This window comes from Notolepis coatsorum, assembly GCF_963971535.1.
Source record: "Notolepis coatsorum genome assembly, chromosome: 5".
NCBI classification, from domain to species: domain Eukaryota; kingdom Metazoa; phylum Chordata; class Actinopteri; order Aulopiformes; family Paralepididae; genus Notolepis; species Notolepis coatsorum.
Window position 1 is genome coordinate 63988867 of NC_140169.1, and position 25983 is coordinate 64014849.

Genomic DNA, 25983 nt, shown 5'->3' on the forward strand with positions numbered 1-25983 from the left:
GGTTAGTTAGGGTTAGATAATTTTTTCTTTTTTTTTCTTTTCTTAATTCAGATAATGGTTGAAGAAGTGCGTCTTTAGTCGACGGCGAAAGATTGGACGTGTTTCGGCTGTCCTAACTGGGGTGGGTAGTTCATTCCACCATTGTGGGGCAAGGATTGAGAATAGGCGACTTCTCTTTGATGACCCTCCCGGAGCTTGGATAGGAGTAGGTCTGAGGCGGCCAGAAGATGCAGAGCGTAGGGGTCTTGAGGGTGTGTAGTTAGAGACCATTGACCGGAGGTAGGCGGGAGCAGTTCCCTTTGCCGCACGGTATGCTAGGTCGAGGGCCTTGAAGCGGATTCGTGCAGCAATGGGGAGCCAGTGCAGGTCCCTAAGAAGTGGGGTGACATGGGCCGACTTCGGTAGGTTTGAGATCAGGCGGGCCGCTGCGTTCTGAATGAGTTGAAGAGGCTTAGTGGCATTGGCCGGGAGGCCAGCGAGCAGTGCGTTGCAGTAGTCGAGGCGGGAGATGACTGTTGATTGGACGAGGAGTTGGGTGGCTTCTTTTGTGAGGAAGGGGCGGATCCTTCTGACGTTGCTCAGGAGGAATCGGCAGGTTCTGGTTGTCGCTGCGATGTGAGCAGAGAAGTTCAACTGGTCGTCGAGGACAACACCAAGGTTCTTGGCGGTCGGGGACGCGGTCACAGCTGCATTCTCGACTGTGATGGAAAGGTCGGTCAGGGGGGAGGATTTGGCCGGCAGGTGGAGCAATTCTGTTTTGCTTAGGTTCAGTTTGAGGTGGTTGGTCGTCATCCAGGCAGAGATGTCGGACAGACAGGCCGAGATCCGCTCAGAGACGTGGATATCTGAGGGAGGGAAGGAGAGGAAGAGTTGAGTATCGTCTGCATAACAGTGGTAGGAGAAGCCATGAGACGTGATAATGTTACCCAGTGATTTAGTGTAGAGGGAGAAGAGAAGGGGTCCTAAAACCGAGCCCTGGGGGACACCCGTCCGCAGGGGGCGGGTGGCCGACAGGGTCCCTCTCCATGACACTTGGTAGGAGCGGTCATTGAGGTATGATGACAACCATGTCAGCGCAGAGCCAGCCACTCCCATTCCTGCGAGGGCCGCGAGGAGGATCTGGTGGTTGACTGTGTCGAAGGCTGCAGATAGATCTAGGAGAATCAGGACAGAGGAGAGGCCTTTCGCTTTTGCTAAGTGAAGTGCCTCTGTGACCGCAATGAGGGCTGTCTCTGTGGAGTGACCAGTCCTGAAGCCTGACTGATTAGGGTCTAGGAGGTCATTCTGTAAGAGATAAGCAGTAAGTTGGTTGGATACAGCACGTTCAAGTGTTTTAGAAAGGAAGGAGAGAAGAGAGACAGGACGGTAGTTGCCTATGACGGTAGGGTTCAGGGATGGTTTTTTTATGAGGGTCATGACTCTGGCTTGTTTTAGGGAGGTGGGGACCACCCCCGAGTTGAGTGAGGAGTTGATGGTTGCAGTTAGGAATGGGAGGATGTCTGGTGCTATGGTCTGGAGGAGTGGGGAAGGTAGCCGGTCCAGCTGGCATGTAGTCGGACGGTTCGACATTACCAGTGTCAGGGTCTCGGCTTCTGTAATGGGAGAGAAAGATGACAGAGTGAAGGATGAGGTTCTCGATTCAGCATTTGGAATGGGTGGGGGTTGGGAGAAGGAGCTGCGGATGTTCTCCACTTTTTCCTCAAAGAAGATCGCAAAGTCTTCGGCAGAGAAATATGAGGGAGGGGGGGGTGGGGGGGGAGTGAGGAGGGAGGACATGGTAGCATGCAGTTTGCGAAGATTCTTGGCAGAGGCCTCGATCCTATGGTGAAAGAAAGAAGCTTTGGCATTAGTAATGGTTTTGGAGAATGTTAACAAGAGGTTGTGATATGTGTCGATGTCAGCAGTGAGGCGTGACTTTCTATACTTCCTTTCAGCTGCTCTCAGGACCTGTCTTTGTTCTCTCACTGGATCTGTCAGCCATGGACTGGGTGGGGAACGGCGGGCAGGTTTCTCAACAAGGGGACAGAGCTTGTCGAAGGAGGTTGCAAGGGCTGAGAGGAGGGTGGAGGTTGCCATCTCTGTGGAGAGAGCAGAGAAGGTGTCACTCAAAGGTAGAGCGGACAGTATGTCAGAGGAGAGGGTTGAGGGGGATAGGGAGGGCAGGTTGCGTCTGAGTGAGACGGTTTGAGCTGGGGTGAAGACCTTTCGGTTAAGCATGAGAGTTAGTGAGAAGGATATGAAGGAATGGTCAGATACATGTAGGGGAGTTACCGTGGTGTTAATGATGCTGGAGTTACGGGAACATATGAGATCCAAGGAGTTGCCTGCTTTGTGGGTGGGAGGCATGGCAGTGGGAGTCAGGTCAAATGATTGTAGGAGGGAGACTACTATGACTGACTGAGATGAGTCAGGCAGGTTGAAGTCGCCCAATAGAAGGAGAGGGGTACCATCTTCCGGTAAGGAGCTTAGAAGCATGTCCAGCTCATCTGTGAGGTGATCGAGCGGACCTGGAGGGCGGTAGAGTGTAACAATGGTGAAATTGAAAGGATTAGAGACAGATACTGCATGATATTCAAAAGAGGAGAGTGACAGTGCTTGGAGGGGTGTTAAGTTTGTAGTCCATGAAGGAGATGTCATGAGGCCAGTGCCTCCACCCCGTCTGGAAGGTCGAGGTGTGTGAGTGAAGTTATAGTTTGTAGATAATGCTGCAGGTGTTGATGAGTTATTGGGGGTTATCCAGGTCTCAGTTAGAGCCAAGAGCTGCAGATTTTGACTATGGGCGTAGGCAGTAATGAAGTCAGCTTTCTTGACTGCTGATTGACAATTCCATAAGCCTCCCCGTACTGTGACAGGTGTATTAGTGGCTGTAGGAGGGTAGGATAGATTAGCCGGGTTGCTAGCAAACTGCCGTGGGTGGGTTGAATCTGTTCTGGAGGAGCAGATTGTGGATATGAGACACATTGTGGTGTCAAGAGTGGCAGGGAGGAAGTAGAGAAATAGCAGAGTGGGAGGGAAAGGGAGATTTTTCAGAGTGGAGTGAAAGATAGGACTAGGGTGTACTTAGCACTAGGTGGATCGGCGGATCCTTCTGCGGATAACTCCAGGAAAACTCCTCTTTGTCCCTCTTCGTTTCTCGACGCTTCGCTGACGCTAAGCCAGCAAGCCTTTAAATCCCTATCACTAATTAGTGCTGTCTAACACCTGGCCCTTAATGGGTCACTTAAGGAAACAAAATGGCCGCTTTAAACACGCCCCTTAATCAAGTCAGCTGGTCAGGTCAGCAATCAAGTCTTAAAGATATTACTAAATTACTTAAAATGTCTTACCCTGATGCAGTGTAAGTCTCTCAGTGAATGAGCTGTCCTTCCACAACAGAATGTAGTACAGAGTGATTCCAGGAGAGGCTGAGGTTCTGCTTTTAAGCAGTGACAGGGCTCTGAGATCACACTCAGTACACAAGTGCTGTCTTTGAGCAGGAAGCAGCTTTTAATGGGGCACTTAAGGAAACAAAATGGCCGCTTTAAACACGCCCCTTAATCAAGTCAGCTGGTCAGGTCAGCAATCAAGTCTCAGTTTAAAGATATTACTAAATTACTTAAAATGTCTTACCCTGATGCAGTGTAAGTCTCTCAGTGAATGAGCTGTCCTTCCACAACAGAATGTAGTACAGAGTGATTCCAGGAGAGGCTGAGGTTCTGCTTTTAAGCAGTGACAGGGCTCTGAGATCACACTCAGTACACAAGTGCTGTCTTTGAGCAGGAAGCAGCTTTTAATGGGGCACTTAAGGAAACAAAATGGCCGCTTTAAACACGCCCCTTAATCAAGTCAGCTGGTCAGGTCAGCAATCAAGTCTCAGTTTAAAGATATTACTAAATTACTTAAAATGTCTTACCCTGATGCAGTGTAAGTCTCTCAGTGAATGAGCTGTCCTTCCACAACAGAATGTAGTACAGAGTGATTCCAGGAGAGGCTGAGGTTCTGCTTTTAAGCAGTGACAGGGCTCTGAGATCACACTCAGTACACAAGTGCTGTCTTTAAGCAGGAAGCAGCTTTTAATGGGGCACTTAAGGAAACAAAATGGCCGCTTTAAACACGCCCCTTAATCAAGTCAGCTGGTCAGGTCAGCAATCAAGTCTCAGTTTAAAGATATTACTAAATTACTTAAAATGTCTTACCCTGATGCAGTGTAAGTCTCTCAGTGAATGAGCTGTCCTTCCACAACAGAATGTAGTACAGAGTGATTCCAGGAGAGGCTGAGGTTCTGCTTTTAAGCAGTGACAGGGCTCTGAGATCACACTCAGTACACAAGTGCTGTCTTTAAGCAGGAAGCAGCTTTTAATGGGGCACTTAAGGAAACAAAATGGCCGCTTTAAACACGCCCCTTAATCAAGTCAGCTGGTCAGGTCAGCAATCAAGTCTCAGTTTAAAGATATTACTAAATTACTTAAAATGTCTTACCCTGATGCAGTGTAAGTCTCTCAGTGAATGAGCTGTCCTTCCACAACAGAATGTAGTACAGAGTGATTCCAGGAGAGGCTGAGGTTCTGCTTTTAAGCAGTGACAGGGCTCTGAGATCACACTCAGTACACAAGTGCTGTCTTTAAGCAGGAAGCAGCTTTTAATGGGGCACTTAAGGAAACAAAATGGCCGCTTTAAACACGCCCTTTAATCAAGTCTCAGTTTAAAGATATTACTAAATTACTTAAAATGTCTTACCCTGATGCAGTGTAAGTCTCTCAGTGAATGAGCTGTCCTTCCACAACAGAATGTAGTACAGAGATAACTTGAAGTTAGACTCTCCTCTAAATTGTAACCCCCCTCTCTATAACAGAATTTTTGGATGTTACCCGGGAGTGAATTGTTTCGTGCTTTAAACATGATTTGTGCAGTCTTAAATTCAGCCAGGTCCCAGAGTTTCATGGCATGTGATTTAAAAAATAGTGTGTTTGTGTGTTCCAGATATCCTACCTTATTGATAATCAAATCAAAATCGAATGTATTTGTAAGGACCGACAACACACGTTAATGTCCCTTCAGGCCCATGTCCCTTCAGGCTATGGATTTGCAGTGTTTTCCAGCTTATACAAAAAATATATATATTATTTTGGAATATTGCAACTATACTACACAAAAACATGGGTACACAAGTTCAACTCATGTTCAGCCCTATGTTACTCATTAGCACTAAAAGTGATTTTTCTTTATTGTGTACGAAACTTCAGAATGTTATATTTCAAAAGAGACCAGGCTTATGTATGTGCTATAAGCATAAAGTATAAAGATAAGCTTTGCAAAAAAAATATGAAGTCCGCAATTCAAGTAAAAAAAAATTGCCACTTTTCTGGGCGCATGTTATGTGGTTAAATTTGGGATATTGCAACCACTGCAGAAAAATTTGAGTACACAAGTTCACGTTCAACTCAAGTTCAGACCTATATGCTACTCTATTTCATTAGCACTAAAAGTGATTTTCCTTTTTTGCATTAGTAACTTCAGAATGTTATCTTTCAAAAGAGACCAGGCTTATGCATGTGCTATAAGCATAATGTATAAAGATAAGCTTTGCAAAAAAAGTATGCAGTCCTCAAGTTCAAGTATAAAAAAAATGGCTGCTTTTTGTTTTGTTTGTTTCCAAGCATATGTTAAAACAATAAAGGCATCTTTGAGTAAACTTTGAGTAGAGATTCAAGATTCAAGAGGTTTATTCATCACATACAGTACAGTACACAAGACATAGTGAAATGAAGGTGGCCATGCCCGCTTCGATTGTGCAAACTATCATTAAGTATCTCGAGGCTGGGACCAGCATGTCCTCTTTTTTGGAAATCAAAATATGGTCACCCTATGCTAATGCTACTATGTCTATTCTATTATCTACTATGTATTATGCTAATACCTATACTACTACCTACTATGCTACTATGTCTATAATACTAACAATACCACTGACCCTTAGCTGCCCGAGTCGTGCCCTTCCTGTTCGCTTGTTGTACACAACTTGTAAGTCTCTTTGGATAAAAGCGTTCAGCTAAATGACTAAATGTAAGTAGCCATTGTGACGTCACCGTAGGAAGGTTCAGTTCTCCACATGCAATCTTGCACACATCAGAGACATCAGACGGTATCGAACCTGTGACGTTGACGCCGTCGGAGCGCTGACACCACACGGCTCGCTCGTTGTCCCTCCACCCTCCGGTCCTCCACTCGTAGCTGTGGCATTTCCCCCCTGTAATGATGGCAGGGCAGGGACAGGCAGGCAGGGGTGTACCCCGAAATTATACTTGAGTGAAAGTATGGGTAACATCTCAAAATCGTACTCACGTAAAAGTCAGAGTATCTGGCTAAAAACACACTTGAGTAAAAGTCAAAAAGTTTCTACTTTTAAATGTACTTATTAAGTACTAAAAAGTCAAAGTAAAAACTTTTTTTTTTATTCCAGGGCAATGAAATGTTCTGTTTCATCCTCTTCATCACTCAATCTTTAATCAAAGATCCCCGCTTTCTAGTCTTGCACAAGGACCAATCAGCATGGGTATGGGCGGGTTAATTTTCCATTGAGGGGGATTTGATTGGCTGTTTATAAATAAAGTTCGGCCGTAGGATTAATAATATTAACGTCAGTTCGGCCAGAGAAACAAATATACGAATTAAAATGGTTGGACCTGCGAGATTTGTACTTTGTAGGTCTGCATTTTAAATGTAAGGAGTAAAAAGTATGTTTTTTTTCTCTGAAATGTAATTGAGTAAAAGTACAAGTATACAAACCTAATAATACTCGAGTATAGTACAAATCCCCCAAAACAGTACTTAAGTATTGCAACAAAGTACAATTACGCAAGTACTTTACACTCCTGCAGGCAGGCAACAAACGCTCATTAAAGGGCTAATATTTTAGTCAACACTTTAATATAGGTCTTGAGGTCCTTGTCTCTGTCTCAAACTTTTTGGCTGAAAAAATAACACTCAGATTATGCATTCTTCGGGGCGACAGTCTCTCAGGAGGTAGAGCAGTCGTTTGGTAATCTGGAGGTTCCCGTTTCGATTCCTGCTTCTCCCAGGCAGCGTGTCGAAGTGTCCTTGAGCAAGACACTTGGAACCCCCAATTGTTCCTGATGAGCAGGTTGGCACATTGCATGGTTGCCTCTGCTGTCAGTGTGTGAATGAATGGGTCAAATGTGAGGAACAAATTGTAAAGCGCTTTGGATAAAAGAAATGTACATTTCTTGCTGGAAAAAGAACACTCAGATTTCAGATGCAATATGATACAGCAATAGCAGAGCAATCTTACGGTTACAAATTTAGTTAGAAACATCTTTTAGGTTCAACTATAGGTAGAAGATTTCCCCCATCTTGTACACATTTTATCTTCACATGCACATACAAGGTCTTGCTATCTACGTTGATTGTGGCTTCAATTCTGAACGTCTCGATTCAAGAGGGAAGTGCAGAAAAGGCACAATGTATATAATTAAAATGTTCTCAGTGTTGGGATAATCCCTCATTCTGTAAAAACAATGCAACACACAGGAAACGGCCAGTTCGCCCAGCTAAGTTCCCTTCAAAGTTAGAAAAACATCTGGATTTTAAGGCTTTGTGTCGAATGAACTCCCTAAACAAACCCTGCTTCTACAATGCCCCTCAATCTCCCTCTCAACCCCAGTCTTTTAATATCAAACCATTTGGTCAAGTTACTTACAATATTGATGAAGGAATATTTCAGTATTAAAAGCAATACCCAATTCTTTACCTAAGAAATGTCAAGAGGGAGGGCTCTAGTCACAGCTGAACTGCAGAAAGAAGAGTGCGCATGCTGCTGCTGCAGCTCTACCTGTTTCTGTACTTTTCGTCTAGTTCTACGTCTCTATTTTTTTTTTATCTGGACACAAGTCCAGTTTAGAAGAGTTTTTGTCCATCTGTGCTGATGGTGGAATTACTTTTCAAATTCACAAGCTGATGGGAGTGTCCGGGTCCTGTTGTCGCTACGCAACCAGCCGGCGCTCTACAGCCAGCAAAACAACCCGGACTTAACAAACATAGTCCCAGGGGAGCTGATAAGGACAAATGGTGGGATGTCGAGGATGTGGGCGACGTGTGAGACAGAAGAGGGCTGAAGCACGGAGAGAAAGAGGAGATATAAACCATATCTCCCCCTCTGTCGTCATGGGAAACGTGAGATCTCTGGCAAATAAGATGGATGAATTGGCAGCGCTTGCCGGTAGTCAAAAGGAATACCGTGAGTGTAGCATTATGTGTTTTCGAGACACATGGTTACACGCAGATATTCCTGATAGCAATGTAATGTCTATAGACGGGTTTCAGGCTGTGCGCTCTGATAGGAACCGTGGGAGCGAAAGGAGGCCATATTACAATCAAAGAGCGACACTGTGACCCGGATATAGAGATGTTAGCAATAGGACTCAGACCATATTATTTGTCAAGAGAGATCCCCCACGTTATCGTGATGGCGGTTTACACCCCCCCCCCCCCCCCCCCCCTCGGCAAACCTGGTTGCCCCCTGTGACGTCATCCACAGTGCTATTGCACGTCTCCAAACTAAACACCTGAAGGCTCTAATCCTCATCTCAGGGGATTTTAACCATGTAAAACTGGACAAATCACTTCTCACAGTATGTCAGCTGCCACACCAGGGAGAACAGGACCCTGGACCTGCTTTATGCCAACATCAAGCTCCTCACCACTACCACAGCTGGGCCGGTCGGACCACAACCTGGGTCACCTCAACCCCTGGTATGTGCCTCTGGTCAGAAGACCACCTCCGACAAAATAACTGTAAGAAGGTGGTCGGAGGAGGCTCAAGAGGCACTACAGGGCTGCATTGAGGTCACAGACTGGCAGGCACTCTGTGAGCCCCACGGAGAGGACATTGATGAGCTCACAGAGTAGCCGAGATTGCGCTCGTCACCAACGCAAGAGACTCCGGTCTCGACTCCCCGAGTCAGCGTTGCCTGCGGCTTGGGCCAGTCGTCATACTATCTCAATTGGCAGAGGTAGCGGGTGGAAAGTCGATGGGTGGGGATTGGACGTTGTGGACAGCGACTCCTACAGGTCGGTTGGGTGACGCCTGTACAGCAGAGACAGGAAGTATCGGGGGCAGCGTGAGCCTCCCACGCGTTACTCCTCACCACTGAGAGTCCGCGCTGTCCGGTGAAAAGATGCGACAGGCTGCCTCCTCGTGTACCGGAGGGGACACGTGATGCAATGATTCTATCCTCACTACAGCCGACCAGTGGGAGGCATAGTCTAGCAACATTCAAGACAGGGGAGGGGAGAATTGAAGGGGAGAATTGGCTATACGAAATTGGGATGGGAGAAAAATAGAAAAAAGTGGATACAAAAAATAATAATAATGTTTGTGTGGACTCCAATGTCCCCTCGAGGACTGTTAGCTGCTCCCCTAACAACAAACCATGGGTCATCAAGGACATCAAAGCCCTACTGAACAAGAAGAAGAGAGCTTTCAACGCAGCTAACAGGGAGGGGGTCAAAAGAGTTCAGGGGCGTCTGAAAACCAACCTCAGAGAGGCCAAAGACAATTACAGGAGGAAGTTGGAGGGCAAACTCGAGAAGAATGATATTAAATCAGTTTGGACTGGAATGCAGACCATAACCGGCATTAAACCGGCGGGGGAAAGGGGAGTGGATGTGTGTCGGACAGACTGGTCAGCAACACCGGGGCCCCGCAGGGGACAGTCCTCTCTCCCTTCCTCTTCACCGTCTACACCAACGACTTCCACTATCGGTCAGAGTCCTGCCACCTTCAGAAATTTTCTGATGACTCTGCGATAGTGGGATGTATAAAGGACGGTGATGAGGAGGAATACCAGGCACTGGTGGTGGACTTTGTCACATGGTGCGAAAATACCCACCTGCAGCTAAATGTGACGAAGACCAGGGAACTGGCTGTGGAGCTGGGGAGCAGGAGGAGTGCACCTGTGACCCCCGTTTCCATCAGGGAAGTTGATGTGGACATGGTGGAGGTGTACAAATACCTCGGTGTGCACATTGACAATAAATTGAACGGGTCAAAACGTGCAGAGGCACTCTACAAGAAGGACCAGAGCCGACTCTACTTCCTCAGAAGGCTGAGATCCTTCAATGTCTGTACAAGGATGTTGAGGATGTTCTACGAGTCGGTGGTGGGGGGCGCCTTCTTGTAGGCTGTGACCTGCTGGGGCAGCGGACTGAGAGCAGGGGACACAAACAGGCTGGATAAGCTGGTCAGGAAGGCCAGTAGCATGGTTGGGGTGGAGCTGGACTCTCTAGCGAGGGTGGCGGAGAGGAGGAACCTTGCTAAGCTCCAGGCCATCAGGGAAAACCCCTCCCACCCACTATACACAGACTTGGCTGACAGAAGGAGCATGCTCAGTGCTAGACCAGGGCTATTCAACTAAATTGTTCAGGGGGCCACATTGTCAGAAACCCAAGGGGCCAGGGGCCGGACTGCCACGGCGCCTCCCCGTGCTATGAATATATGTACACTTGACACAACACGCAACCACATTTTCACAACTTTTATTTAACTACATTGCAAAAGTAGTATACTTTTCAAAAAAAGTGCTTAATTTATGTGCCACATCTGCAACATCTCCTGCAGAAAGTGCTTCATTTATGACTGTGCAACAACTGCAACATCTCCTCTTCAACATTTCAATATTTAAAATAAAATAAAAAACAAACAAGTGCATGATGTGCATCTGAACATTCTAACATCAACACTTGAACAAAAAAACACATTTATAGTGCAGCTGAGCTTATGAAAAAGTGCTTCATGTCTGTGCAACAACAGCAAATGACAGCATCTTATTAGCACTTATTGTCCACTCTTAACTCTCAAACATCAGGGGGGTGGGGGGCAGACAGGCCTAGCCTACATACACACATCTAATGAGAGCGATTGCACTTCTTTGACTGGGCAATGCAGAGAAAGAGGGTTCATAGGAAGTGAGGGCTACCCGCAAACAGTGATGCAAATGCTCATTTGTCAAGGAGGCACGTTGCTTGTTTTAATGGCATTCATGTGAGAGAAACTGGATTCACAGGTGTATGTTGAGCCAAACATTGTTAGCACAGATATTGCCAGCGTTTTCATTTTGGGGAATGTCTTGACATGAATACACTTTATCCAAAATGTTGTGGTGGATTCATTCTCAAGTGCCTGCTTCAGAGCAGATGATGCTTGCATGTCAATTATTTCAAGTTGCAGGAGACCTTCATCAATGTGAAGTGATGCAAGGAACTCTTGTCCTTTTGTGGAAATAGCAGCTACATTGGCAAATGGGTTGCTCACAAAATGCATCAATTCTCTGGACATGTCAAATTCATCAAATCGACTTGCAAAGTTTTCCCTCAATTTATCAATGAAATCTGTCATTAATTGAGTGACTTTTGGCTCAATTGTGCGTGTTAACGTTGACATGAAAATAAAAAAGTAAAAAAAAAAAAAAAAAAAATATATAAAAAAAAAAAAAAAATTATTTTGTTTTAATTATCATGTAATCTTTGGCGGGCCGGTCAGAATCATCCCGCGAGCCGGATCTGGCCCGCGGGCCACCAGTTGAATAGCCCTGTGCTAGACTAAGGCCAGGGTTACACGACAGGAAAACAGCGATGTTGCATTTTCTAATGATTTCGTTTGTATGTCCAAGTCGAATGGCAACAGCGTTTTAGCTGTCATTTTAGCTGACCTAGTGGCAATGCTAAAAAGGTGTTTTCATTGTCAAAAGTCCCTTGGAACGGTGCCATCTAACCTCGCGGGAGCCATCGTTGTTGCCGTAGTCGGGCGCGGGCGTGAGCTGGTCACAGAAGTTGCCAATTAAAATGATTTACCCACATAATCATGCTCTTCAATTTTCCTAACCTTACTTGTTATATTAAGAACAGGATACACACTATCCGTGTGCATGCCCCCGTCCACATCATCATCTCTGAGGACCTCTCTTGGAACCTCAACGCCTCAGCACTGGTCAAGAAGGAGTCCACATCTCAGAGGACTTCTCTTGGAACCTCAACGCCTCAGCACTGGTCGAGAAGGAGTCCACATCCCAGAGGACCTCTCTTGGAACCTCAACGCCTCAGCACTGGTCGAGAAGGAGTCCACATCTCAGAGGACCTCTCTTGGAACCTCAACGCCTCAGTACTGGTCGAGAAGGAGTCCACATCTCAGAGGACCTCTCTTGGAACCTCAACGCCTCAGCACTGGTCAAGAAGGAGTCCACATCTCCGAGGACCTCTCTTGGAACCTCAACGCCTCAGCACTGGTCAAGAAGGAGTCCACATCTCAGAGGACCTCTCTTGGAACCTCAACGCCTCAGCACTGGTCAAGAAGGAGTCCACATCTCAGAGGACCTCTCTTGGAACCTCAACGCCTCAGCACTGGTCAAGAAGGAGTCCACATCTCCGAGGACCTCTCTTGGAACCTCAACGCCTCAGCACTGGTCAAGAAGGAGTCCACATCTCAGAGGACCTCTCTTGGAACCTCAACGCCTCAGCACTGGTCAAGAAGGAGTCCACATCTCAGAGGACCTCTCTTGGAACCTCAACGCCTCAGCACTGGTCAAGAAGGAGTCCACATATCAGAGGACCTCTCTTGGAACCTCAACGCCTCAGCACTGGTCAAGAAGGAGTCCACATATCAGAGGACCTCTCTTGGAACCTCAACGCCTCAGCACTGGTCAATAAGGCTCACCAGCGCCTCTTCTTCCTGAGGAGACTGAGGGAAGCCCACCTGTCTCCTCAGATTCTAGTGAACTTCTACGGGTGGGCCATAGAAAGCATCCTCACCAACTGCATCACAGTCTGGTACGGCAACTGCACTGCCTCAGACCGGAAAGCAGTGCAGAGATGGTGAAAACTGCCCAACACATCGCCGGTACATCACTCCCTACAATTTAATCTATCCATCACAAGCGGTGTCTGAGGAAGGCACGCAGCATTGTCAAGGACTCCTCTGATCCCAATCATGGACTGTTTGCCCTCCTCCACTCTGGGAGGCGCTAGAGGAACCTCCGCTCCAAGTCAAGCAGACTCAGGAACAGCTTCTTTCACTCAGCTGTCATCTCCCTGAACTCTGTGCCATACCATATAAACTCTGAACTCTGAATCCATTGCCTACACCCTTGGCTTTGTTACCCATACTGTACGACTCTGAACTCTGTTGCCTACTCAATTTATACCTGTACCTACAAGTGCTTTCACAGTCTACAACTGCCCTACACATTACAGAACTCATATATAAATCATACTAATCTTAACTACCCACCTCACTGTAGTCTACCCATATACTCTGTATGATAGCATGTACAACTGTGTTGTATACACCACACACACACATATATATATATATATATATATATATATATATATATATATATATATATTTACAGCACATATATACATACCCATATCTGTCTGAATTTACCTGTGCATAATCCTTTAACATAACACATTATCTGTAGATACTATATCTACATCTGTACATATCCCTACCTAGTCTTACTAGTTATGCTGCTGGCCAGTATGACTTACTACCATACTGTCTTTATACCTGTCTGTATCACTGTACATATTGGTATTACAACTCTGTACATACATCTGATTAGCACTACACACAGTAGTGCTAACATTAATATGTTATACCTAGTTTATAGTATATTACTATTGAACTTTATTGTTACATTTGCACTGCAGTTGGATGCCAAACTTATTTTCATTGTACCGTACTTGTGCTGTATGATGACAATACATTTGAATCTAAAAGAAAAAGGCACAATGCACATGTTTAAGATGTTCTTGTCAACACAATGCAACACACAGGAAAAGGCCATTTTTACAATAGCATTCGCTTTAAAGGAAGGGGACACTGGCAGGGTTTATGAAATTAAATCATGTTTAAGAGAGAGAGAGAGAGAGAGAGAGAGAGAGAGAGAGAGAGAGAGAGAGAGAGAGAGAGAGAGAGAGAGAGGGAGAGAGAGAGGGAGAGAGAGAGAGAGATGTGGCAGCTAGTCAGAGGAGGCAAGGTAGGCGTCGCCTCCTCAAAACATTTGAAGGAAAAACAAGATGACAATAAAATGTACATTGTGATTCAGACTCACAACTCACTTGTGTATTTATTTGTAATCTCAGTGTGTAACACTATGGTGCGGATTTTCTGGCTCGCATCAGAAATATCACTGCCACACATTTCTTGGCGTTGACATCCATCGATAACTTTTAGCATCAAGGAGGCGTTCAACTACTGAGCCTCTGTGGCCTTCTCTGATTTTTAATCAAAATTCAGTGATTTGCATTTTGACAGGAACTGTCGCGTTGTGAGAAAACAATTCAATGGAGGCACAGTGCCACTTTGCTTATAAGCCAATCATGGAAAGCTAGACCACAAACCAACGCAAGGTCAATGGGGTGAGGGTCGAGCTCTGTATTGTATATATATATGTATATTGACTGAAAATTCCTTTACTTACTTCTTAACACTTTCAGCGCCAGCCGTTTTAGCCATCCTTGTACTCATTGTGCCACCCGCCAAATGCAGGGAAGAGTTCGGCTGTGGCGGGTAACTCCGTCATTCTACCCGCCAAAGTGGCGGGTGACTTTTTTTCTATGAAAAAAAACATTCTAGTCTACAAAAGGCATCTGCAATAATTAAATCAATCCAGGTGATACTACATAATACTACAACTCCCACGAGGACTGGGTGCGCACACTGTGCTCATTCATTGGCCCATCCACTTCGCCCTATCGCGCGCGTCGTGTGGCCTCCGTGTGACAGCTGACAGCTGAACGAACGCTGTTAACGTTAATAGCTCAACTGGTTAGTGCAACCGACTCATCCATAGTTTACTTTACAGACAGTTAGCTAACGTTACAATGTGGCTGCATATTGTGGGTGTGAAAAGACCTGGTGAACCAAACGATCAATAAACAAAAAAGAGAAAAGAGAATGAGACCTGACAGAAAACATGAACAAAGTACAAGAGAAGGTGAAAAAAAAACTGTTGTTCATTGAAAAGTGGCGCTCAGGTCGCGAGTGGCTAGGGTATGATCCAAAGCAGAAGTTCATGTTCTGCATTGATTGTCGTATGTATGGCACTGACAAGTCCAAAAGCTTGTTGTTTGTTATTGGCACAAACAATTTCAAATTGGAAACGATAAAGGATCATGAAATATCAAACAGCCACATACATACTCTAGCTACCAAGCGGGCGAAGACTGGTCTGTTAGAGGAGAGTGTTGCGGTGAGATTCCTGGTCTCAATGAAATCGTCTCAGTTTGGACAAGTTGAAGCTGCTGTTCCGCAACGGTGACGCAATTGGAAGAAAGGAAGACCCTTCACCGACTATTTGTGGATGTGCGAGTAAGTATTAAACAAACTAACATGTATTATGTAACGTGTATTATTAAACTAATATTACGGTGTTTGTTAGCTAGCTAGCCACATTCATTTAACATTAAGAAGCATAAGGGCTTGAGACTAACACAGTCCTGGCCACCCTCTCAGTCAAGAGACGCAAATATATGCTGCACATTATCACTGCGCGGTCTCTGCCTCTGTTGGTCGCTGAGTTAGCTCTCAGCACCATGGACAGATGTCTCTCTCTCTCTCTCTCTCTCTCTCTCTCTCTCTCTCTCTCTCTCTCTCTCTCTCTCTCTCTCTCTCTCTCTCTCTCTCTCTCTCTCTCTCTCTCTCTCTCTCTCTCTCTCTCTCTCTCTCTCTCTCTGTCTCTCTTTCTCTGACTCTCTCTCCCCCCCCCCACACACACACTGAATAGAGGACTAGACATCAAAGCAAATATTGGTAACAATATATCACAGTGCTCTACAATTTAATTAATTAAGTTTGTACTTAGTTTTCGTAATTACATACTCATTGTTACACAGTGTACTTACTGCATTACACTTCCTTAACATTAACAATAACCCTAACTATATTCCTAATCCTAACCCTGACTTTATTGAATGAATGAATGAATGAATGAAAACTTTATTTAACAGATTGCAGAATGGGTACAATACAGTACGGCTCAATACATACAATTGTTAAGGGGATGCAGACCTGAGAAAGACGTTTGTCTTGTTTCCATCAGGGTCCCCCATTTTCAATTCATATAGACATTTATGACATACATAACATACATGACATTTATGGCATAGGGACATATAGGTATTTAGTACTGATACATTTGTGACATAGGCGGTATTCAAATATACAGTACTGTTACCCCTAGATCCTGACAGAGTATATACATATGATGGGGAGGGGACTGTACATTAGGAGGGGGTGGGTGGGTGGGAGGGGAATATACATACGGCGGGGAGGGAATATATACATGCGGTGGGGAGGAGACTGTCTATTAGGAGGTGGTGGGGGTTTTGGGCATTTACGGTGGCCAGTTTCGAATTGCAGCCTCCCGTAGGTGCTCTTTAAGGGCGGTTTTGAATGTGGGCAGGGATTCACATTCCTTTACAGCTTTGGGTAGGGCGTTCCACATTGTTGTGGCATAATTGCGAAACGTGTTTAGTCCCTTGTTTGAGCCGAATCTGGGTTTAACATGATTTGTTGAGCTTCCTCTGGTGTAGTGGTTGTGGTAATCACTGACCTTTGGGAAGTATTTTGACATGTACATGGGCACCCCGGTCGTATAGTGTATCTTGTAGACCAGGCCCATTGCAAGTTGCTGTACTCTGTCGTCTACTCTAAGCCATCCTAGGTTGGCAAAGTGGGCAGGGGTGAGGTGGGTTCTGGGGTTCAGGTCAAGTAGTAGTCTGACCAGTTTGTTTTGTGATGTTTGTAATTTTGTTTTAAGCGCCTTTGAGGTGCTTTGGTACCATGAGGTGCACGCATAGTCATAGTACCCTTGAATGAGTGCTCCTGCCAGAGTCCTCAGGGTATTCTTGTTTACCAGAGAGGAGATCCGGTACAAGAATCTAGTTCGTTGGTTGACTTTTTTTATTACATTGGATGCCATTTTGTCACAGAAAAGATTTGCCTCTAGGATGGAACCCAGGTAGGTAATTTCGTCTTTCCTTGTGACAATATTGTCACCCACTGTAACTGAGAAGCCGTCGGTCTTGCTGAGTTTGTTATTTGAACCGAAGAGAATGGACTCTGTTTTGCCCATGTGTAATGATAGTTTGTTATCAGCGAGCCATATGCAGATTTTGCCTAGTTCCGTGCTGAGGGTTTTTTCAACCTGCAATTTGTACTTGTCAGAGACCAGCAGGGCTGAGTCGTCCACAAACAGGAACAAGTTGCAGTCACAGGCTGACGACATGTCATTTGCATAAATTAGGAAGAGTAGCGGTCCTAGTATGCTTCCTTGTGGAACACCACAGCTCACTGTGAGGGGGGGGGGGATAGAGTACCGTTTACCTCTACCATCTGTTCTCTCCCCTCCAGGTAGGATTGCATCCAGCTCACTGATAGGCTATCAAAACCAATTGCTTTTAGCTTGTCCATTAGAATGGAGTGATTGACAGTGTCGAAGGCCTTTTGTAGGTCCAGCATGACCATGCCGCAGTATTTGCCAGCGTCCACCTCTTGTTTGATGTGGTCGTTCAAATAGAGGAGGCATGTGTCAGTGGAGTGGGACGTTCTGAAGCCAGATTGGAATTCGTAGATTAGGTTTTTTTCCGCCAGGTACTTTTCGACCTGTTCGTAGACTATTTTCTCCATGACTTTCGAGATGGAGGTAAGAATAGAAACAGGGCGGTAGTTGCCTGGGTCTAATTTGCTGCCCTTTTTGTGTAGAGGGGTCACTCTCGCACTATTCCTAGGTATTGAGTCAATTAAATACAGTAAGTACATTGCAACAATGACTAAGTACAATACTTGTTATACTGTCATTACACAAATGGCTACACAGGAACAGAGAATGTAAAGTGTGACTGTCTGGGTGGGTGGGATGTTCGGGTGGGGACAGATGTTATTGGATTAGATGTTATTTTATCACACACCACACTACTGACACTTTTTTGGTGGTGCAGGGATTTTTGGCTGGTGAAAATGCTGAGTGGCTAGTGACTTTGGAAAACCACTAGCCACAGTGGCTAGTGAGCCAAAAAGTGAATGTCAAGCCCTGGTGCCACCGCTGTGAGAGATAGGGATTTTCACTGTGCGTTGCAGTGTTTGCAGGGCTATATCTATATTCTATATTATAGCTATGGAGACAATACTATGGCTCATTTGACATGAACTATCCCTCGTTCAACATGTGAAATAAAAGAAAAAAATGCATGTATACGTTCGCGTGTTATACCGTGGTGAATATTGTATAGTTTCAGAGTGATCCTGGCTAATTCTTGGTAACTGTGTTATGGAGCGATACGTGAATTCTGCTAAAAGCGTTCGCGTTGCTCGCATGGACACGCTACTATTTTCAAATCAAAGGTATATAATGCGTATTGTTTCATCATGAATGCATGAAAGGGGGGGGGGGGGGGGGGCGTTTTTTGATGCTTTGATCGTCAGTAACGGCATTAGTTTTGAATACTACATATGTTGATCAGCTGGATCGATATGAAATCATTATAGGATCAAGGTGGAATTGACGTCACATAGTCCTTACCTTTGATCGGGGTTATTCCAAAAAGAATATTCCAATTGTCTGATCGCAATTTCCAGTATTGATGTCGATCGGGTCCCTGACATGAAGTGGCACAAGATATGGCTCAAGTGTGCTGAACGTGTTTCGAAGTGCTCGGACGAAGTGATTTACTTGGCTTGGTCTAAATTCTCCGCCCAGATGAAATTAAATGTGACACACAGTGTGTAATAAGGTTTCAAAGGGTGGGCGATACTGCCACCTAGCAGGATGCGGCCGGTATTGCACTCTAAGGATCTCAGAATGATTTCCTATGGTAACACCGAGGTCTGTGACACTGTATATAATTACAAAAATCAAAAGAAAAGAAAAAACGATGAAAACCCGAGAAATCTCGGGTTTTGGCGCTCAACCTCTGGCGAGATAACCCGAGAAATCTCGGGTCTGGCGCCCAATGTGTTAATGATTTTTTTTTTACTTACTTTTTTTTTTACTGTATGTAGCACACTCTCAGGGGCTCATACCGAAACAAGCATTTCATCATAAAGTATTCTGTATTTTGTTGTGACAAATAATAAACAAACTTGAAACTTGAACTTGAGCTCCTGGCTGAAAGACAACAGGAAATAGAGCTATTATGGTTCCAAAAAAACTAAAACTATCCCTTTACTTAAAGCTTGTGTTGTGCAGTTTCAAGTTCAAGATTAGTGCCATGTTGGTGCACCTCGGAAGTAACCCGGTTCATCGTGAACCCTTTCACTGCCACACTACAGAAGGTTAACCCTTTACTATCACACTACCGACGGTTACCGTCGGTAGTGTGATAGTAAAGGGTTAACCTTCTGTAGTGTCGCAGTGAAAGGGTTAACCGCGTGGTAGTGCGTCAGTGAAGGGGTTAAACATGATATTTCTCTGTTGCAGCGTGTTGCCGTGTACAGACTGTGGCGGTATTTGCACCCCCCCCTAGACCCAACAGTGACTTTGGAGATAGCGTTGTGATATTTACAGTGATTTCTGCTGCTCTGTTGAGACGGTCCTCGCGGCAGACTTATTCGTTGCCCAAACAGTGAAAAGTTAAAGGAAAACAGCGACATATTTGGGGTGCAGACGGACGTGGACACAGTACACTGTAGGTGCAGACGGACGTGGCCACAGTACACTGTAGGTGCAGACGGACGTGGCCACAGTACACTGTAGGTGCAGACGGACGTGGCCACAGTACACTGTAGGTGCAGACGGACGTGGCCACAGTACACTGTAGGTGCAGACGGACGTGGCCACAGTACACTGTAGGTGCAGACGGACGTGGCCACAGTACACTGTAGGTGCAGACGGACGTGGCCACAGTACACTGTAGGTGCAGACGGACGTGGCCACAGTACACTGTAGGTGCAGACGGACGTGGCCACAGTACACTGTAGGTGCAGATGGACGTGGCCACAGTACACTGTAGGTGCAGACGGACGTGGCCACAGTACACTGTAGGTGCAACTGATGGATCGCACCTTCCTTCCCCGCTCTTGGACCAGAGGAACACTAAACATTTAAGTCCCACCTCAAAACCCACCTGTTCAACCTTGCATACCCTCACTCCTGACCCCCCAACCCCTGCATCACTTACATTTTCCCATCTGTACACACCTATATTTTAGTATTATTATTTATTTAAAAATGTTCTCTCTGTCTTGTCTCTAAGCCGTCTCCCTCTCTCTGTATTATCCCCACCATGTCGTCATTGTGAAAGTCCATGTACTGTGTTTGTCCCTGTACTGTGTTTGTCCGTATGCTATAATGCCATGTATATAAAGCGCCTTGAGATGCCTAATGTAAGGCGCTATATAAAATAAATGTATTATTATTATTATTATTACACAGAGTATTTCCACTGCGAGGGCTGGCGTTCGATCATCCCGCAGGCTTTTGTAGATGGAAGGGCTCTCTTTTTTAATGTTTTTTCTTTATATCCGAGTGGCAGGGAGGCGGCGTCGATGCCAGAGTGCTGTGCTTGTCAGGATTGTGGGGTCTAGTGGATTTACTACACGCTGATGAAACAAAAGATCATTTGTGGACATGATGCTCGGGTACTATGTCCTTGGTGATGGCGCAAATCCTTTGAAACGCTGGCTGATGAAACCTTTCACAGACAATGGACGACTTGTGTACAACAAGCGTGTTTTTGGCATGAATGGCGATGAGTACAGAGAAGAATGGGGAGCCGCTGCATTGAACCAGCCTGAGGGGGGCGCTGGAGAGGTGGAGGGGGCTCTGAGGGGGCTCTGAGGGGGCTCTGAGGGGTCTCTGAGGGGTCTCTGAGGGGGCTCTGAGGGGTCTCTGAGGGGGCTCTGAGGGGTCTCTGAGGGGTCTCTGAGGGGTCTCTGAGGGGTCTCTGAGGGGGCTCTGAGGGGTCTCTGAGGGGTCTCTGAGGGGGCTCTGTAGAGGCTGAGGGGGCTCTGAGGGGGCTCTGAGGGGGCTCTGAGGGGGGCTCTGAGGGGGCTCTGAGTGGGCTCTGAGGGGTCTCTGAGGGGGGCTCTGAGGGGTCTCTGAGGGGGCTCTGAGGGGGCTCTGAGGGGGCTCTGAGGGGTCTCTGAGGGGACTCTGAGGGGGCTCTGAGGGGTCTCTGAGGGGACTCTGAGGGGTCTCTGAGGGGGCTCTGAGGGGTCTCTGAGGGGGCTCTGTAGAGGCTGAGGGGGCTCTGAGGGGGCTCTGAGGGGGGCTCTGAGGGGGCTCTGAGGGGGCTCTGTAGAGGCTGAGGGGGCTCTGAGGGGGCTCTGAGGGGGCTCTGAGGGGGCTCTGAGTGGGCTCTGAGGGGTCTCTGAGGGGGGCTCTGAGGGGTCTCTGAGGGGGCTCTGAGGGGGCTCTGAGGGGGCTCTGAGGGGTCTCTGAGGGGGCTCTGAGGGGGCTCTGAGGGGGCTCTGAGGGGTCTCTGAGGGGGCTCTGAGGGGGGCTCTGAGGGGTCTCTGAGGGGTCTCTGAGGGGGCTCTGAGGGGGCTCTGAGGGGGGCTCTGAGGGGTCTCTGAGGGGGCTCTGAGGGGTCTCTGAGGGGGCTCTGTAGAGGCTGAGGGGGCTCTGAGGGGGCTCTGAGGGGGGCTCTGAGGGGGCTCTGAGGGGGCTCTGTAGAGGCTAAGGGGGCTCTGAGGGGGCTCTGAGGGGGCTCTGAGTGGGCTCTGAGGGGGCTCTGAGGGGGCTCTGAGGGGTCTCTGAGGGGGGCTCTGAGGGGGCTCTGAGGGGGCTCTGAGGGGGCTCTGAGGGGGCTCTGAGGGGGCTCTGAGTGGGCTCTGAGGGGGCTCTGAGGGGGCTCTGAGGGGGCTCTGTAGAGGCTGAGGGGGCTCTGCGGGGGGCTCTGATGGGTCTCTGAGGGGGCTCTGAGGGGTCTCTGAGGGGGCTCTGAGGGGTCTCTGAGGGGTCTCTGAGGGGGCTCTGAGGGGGCTCTGTAGAGGCTGAGGGGGCTCTGAGGGGGCTCTGTAGAGGCTGAGGGGGCTCTGAGGGGGCTCTGTAGAGGCTGAGGGGGCTCTGAGGGGGCTCTGTAGAGGCTGAGGGGGCTCTGAGGGGTCTCTGAGGGGGCTCTGAGGGGTCTCTGAGGGGTCTCTGAGGGGGGCTCTGAGGGGGCTCTGAGGGGTCTCTGAGGGGGGCTCTGAGGGGGCTCTGAGGGGTCTCTGAGGGGTCTCTGAGGGGTCTCTGAGGGGGCTCTGAGGGGGCTCTGTAGAGGCTGAGGGGGGCTCTGAGGGGGCTCTGAGGGGGGCTCTGAGTGGGCTCTGAGGGGGCTCTGAGGGGTCTCTGAGGGGTCTCTGAGGGGGCTCTGAGGGGTCTCTGAGGGGGCTCTGAGGGGTCTCTGAGGGGTCTCTGAGGGGTCTCTGAGGGGTCTCTGAGGGGGCTCTGAGGGGTCTCTGAGGGGTCTCTGAGGGGGCTCTGTAGAGGCTGAGGGGGCTCTGAGGGGGCTCTGAGGGGGCTCTGAGGGGGGCTCTGAGGGGGCTCTGAGTGGGCTCTGAGGGGTCTCTGAGGGGGGCTCTGAGGGGTCTCTGAGGGGGCTCTGAGGGGGCTCTGAGGGGGCTCTGAGGGGTCTCTGAGGGGACTCTGAGGGGGCTCTGAGGGGTCTCTGAGGGGACTCTGAGGGGTCTCTGAGGGGGCTCTGAGGGGTCTCTGAGGGGGCTCTGTAGAGGCTGAGGGGGCTCTGAGGGGGCTCTGAGGGGGGCTCTGAGGGGGCTCTGAGGGGGCTCTGTAGAGGCTGAGGGGGCTCTGAGGGGGCTCTGAGGGGGCTCTGAGGGGGCTCTGAGTGGGCTCTGAGGGGTCTCTGAGGGGGGCTCTGAGGGGTCTCTGAGGGGGCTCTGAGGGGGCTCTGAGGGGGGCTCTGAGGGGTCTCTGAGGGGGCTCTGAGGGGGCTCTGAGGGGGCTCTGAGGGGGCTCTGAGGGGTCTCTGAGGGGGCTCTGAGGGGGGCTCTGAGGGGTCTCTGAGGGGTCTCTGAGGGGGCTCTGAGGGGGCTCTGAGGGGGGCTCTGAGGGGTCTCTGAGGGGGCTCTGAGGGGTCTCTGAGGGGGCTCTGTAGAGGCTGAGGGGGCTCTGAGGGGGCTCTGAGGGGGGCTCTGAGGGGGCTCTGAGGGGGCTCTGTAGAGGCTAAGGGGGCTCTGAGGGGGCTCTGAGGGGGCTCTGAGTGGGCTCTGAGGGGGCTCTGAGGGGGCTCTGAGGGGTCTCTGAGGGGGGCTCTGAGGGGGCTCTGAGGGGGCTCTGAGGGGGCTCTGAGGGGGGCTCTGAGGGGGCTCTGAGGGGGCTCTGAGGGGGCTCTGTAGAGGCTAAGGGGGCTCTGAGGGGGCTCTGAGGGGGCTCTGAGGGGGCTCTGAGTGGGCTCTGAGGGGGCTCTGAGGGGTCTCTGAGGGGGCTCTGAGGGGGCTCTGAGGGGGCTCTGTAGAGGCTGAGGGGGCTCTGAGGGGGGCTCTGAGGGGTCTCTGAGGGGGCTCTGAGGGGTCTCTGAGGGGGCTCTGAGGGGTCTCTGAGGGGTCTCTGAGGGGGCTCTGAGGGGGCTCTGTAGAGGCTGAGGGGGCTCTGAGGGGGCTCTGTAGAGGCTGAGGGGGCTCTGAGGGGGCTCTGTAGAGGCTGAGGGGGCTCTGAGGGGGCTCTGTAGAGGCTGAGGGGGCTCTGAGGGGTCTCTGAGGGGACTCTGAGGGGTCTCTGAGGGGGCTCTGAGGGGTCTCTGAGGGGTCTCTGAGGGGGGCTCTGAGGGGGCTCTGAGGGGTCTCTGAGGGGGGCTCTGAGGGGGCTCTGAGGGGTCTCTGAGGGGTCTCTGAGGGGTCTCTGAGGGGTCTCTGAGGGGGCTCTGTAGAGGCTGAGGGGGGCTCTGAGGGGGCTCTGAGGGGGGCTCTGAGTGGGCTCTGAGGGGTCTCTGAGGGGGGCTCTGAGGGGTCTCTGAGGGGTCTCTGAGGGGGGCTCTGAGGGGGCTCTGAGGGGTCTCTGAGGGGTCTCTGAGGGGTCTCTGAGGGGTCTCTGAGGGGGCTCTGAGGGGGCTCTGTAGAGGCTGAGGGGGGCTCTGAGGGGGGCTCTGAGTGGGCTCTGAGGGGGCTCTGTAGAGGCTGAGGGGGGCTCTGAGGGGTCTCTGAGGGGGGCTCTGAGGGGTCTCTGAGGGGGCTCTGAGGGGGCTCTGAGGGGGCTCTGTAGAGGCTGAGGGGGCTCTGAGGGGGCTCTGAGGGGTCTCTGAGGGGGCTCTGAGGGGGGCTCTGAGTGGGCTCTGAGGGGTCTCTGAGGGGGGCTCTGAGGGGGCTCTGAGGGGGGCTCTGAGGGGTCTCTGAGGGGGCTCTGAGGGGGCTCTGAGGGGTCTCTGAGGGGTCTCTGAGGGGACTCTGAGGGGGCTCTGAGGGGGGCTCTGAGGGGGCTCTGATGGGGCTCTGTAGAGGCTGAGGGGGCTCTGAGGGGGCTCTGTAGAGGCTGAGGGGTCTCTGAGGGGTCTCTGAGGGGTCTCTGAGGGGGCTCTGAGGGGGCTCTGAGGGGTCTCTGAGGGGACTCTGAGGGGTCTCTGAGGGGTCTCTGAGGGGTCTCTGAGGGGGCTCTGTAGAGGCTGAGGGGGGCTCTGAGGGGGCTCTGAGGGGGCTCTGAGGGGGCTCTGAGGGGGGCTCTGAGGGGTCTCTGAGGGGGGCTCTGAGGGGGCTCTGAGGGGGCTCTGAGGGGGCTCTGAGGGGTCTCTGATGGGGGCTCTGAGGGGGCTCTGAGGGGGCTCTGAGGGGGCTCTGAGGGGGCTCTGAGGGGTCTCTGAGGGGTCTCTGAGGGGGCTCTGAGGGGGCTCTGTAGAGGCTGAGGGGGCTCTGAGGGGGCTCTGTAGAGGCTGAGGGGTCTCTGAGGGGACTCTGAGGGGGCTCTGTAGAGGCTGAGGGGGCTCTGAGGGGGCTCTGAGGGGGCTCGGAGGGGGCTCTGTAGAGGCTGAGGGGGCTCTGAGGGGGCTCTGTAGAGGCTGAGGGGGCTCTGAGGGGGCTCTGAGGGGGCTCTGAGGGGTCTCTGAGGGGGCTCTGAGGGGTCTCTGAGGGGTCTCTGAGGGGGCTCTGAGGGGGCTCTGTAGAGGCTGAGGGGGGCTCTGAGGGGGCTCTGAGGGGGGCTCTGAGTGGGCTCTGAGGGGTCTCTGAGGGGGGCTCTGAGGGGTCTCTGAGGGGGCTCTGAGGGGGCTCTGAGGGGTCTCTGAGGGGTCTCTGAGGGGGCTCTGAGGGGTCTCTGAGGGGGCTCTGAGGGGTCTCTGAGGGGTCTCTGAGGGGTCTCTGAGGGGTCTCTGAGGGGGCTCTGAGGGGTCTCTGAGGGGTCTCTGAGGGGGCTCTGTAGAGGCTGAGGGGGCTCTGAGGGGGCTCTGAGGGGGCTCTGAGGGGGGCTCTGAGGGGGCTCTGAGTGGGCTCTGAGGGGTCTCTGAGGGGGGCTCTGAGGGGTCTCTGAGGGGGCTCTGAGGGGGCTCTGAGGGGGCTCTGAGGGGTCTCTGAGGGGACTCTGAGGGGGCTCTGAGGGGTCTCTGAGGGGACTCTGAGGGGTCTCTGAGGGGGCTCTGAGGGGTCTCTGAGGGGGCTCTGTAGAGGCTGAGGGGGCTCTGAGGGGGCTCTGAGGGGGGCTCTGAGGGGGCTCTGAGGGGGCTCTGTAGAGGCTGAGGGGGCTCTGAGGGGGCTCTGAGGGGGCTCTGAGGGGGCTCTGAGTGGGCTCTGAGGGGTCTCTGAGGGGGGCTCTGAGGGGTCTCTGAGGGGGCTCTGAGGGGGCTCTGAGGGGGGCTCTGAGGGGTCTCTGAGGGGGCTCTGAGGGGGCTCTGAGGGGGCTCTGAGGGGGCTCTGAGGGGTCTCTGAGGGGGCTCTGAGGGGGGCTCTGAGGGGTCTCTGAGGGGTCTCTGAGGGGGCTCTGAGGGGGCTCTGAGGGGGGCTCTGAGGGGTCTCTGAGGGGGCTCTGAGGGGTCTCTGAGGGGGCTCTGTAGAGGCTGAGG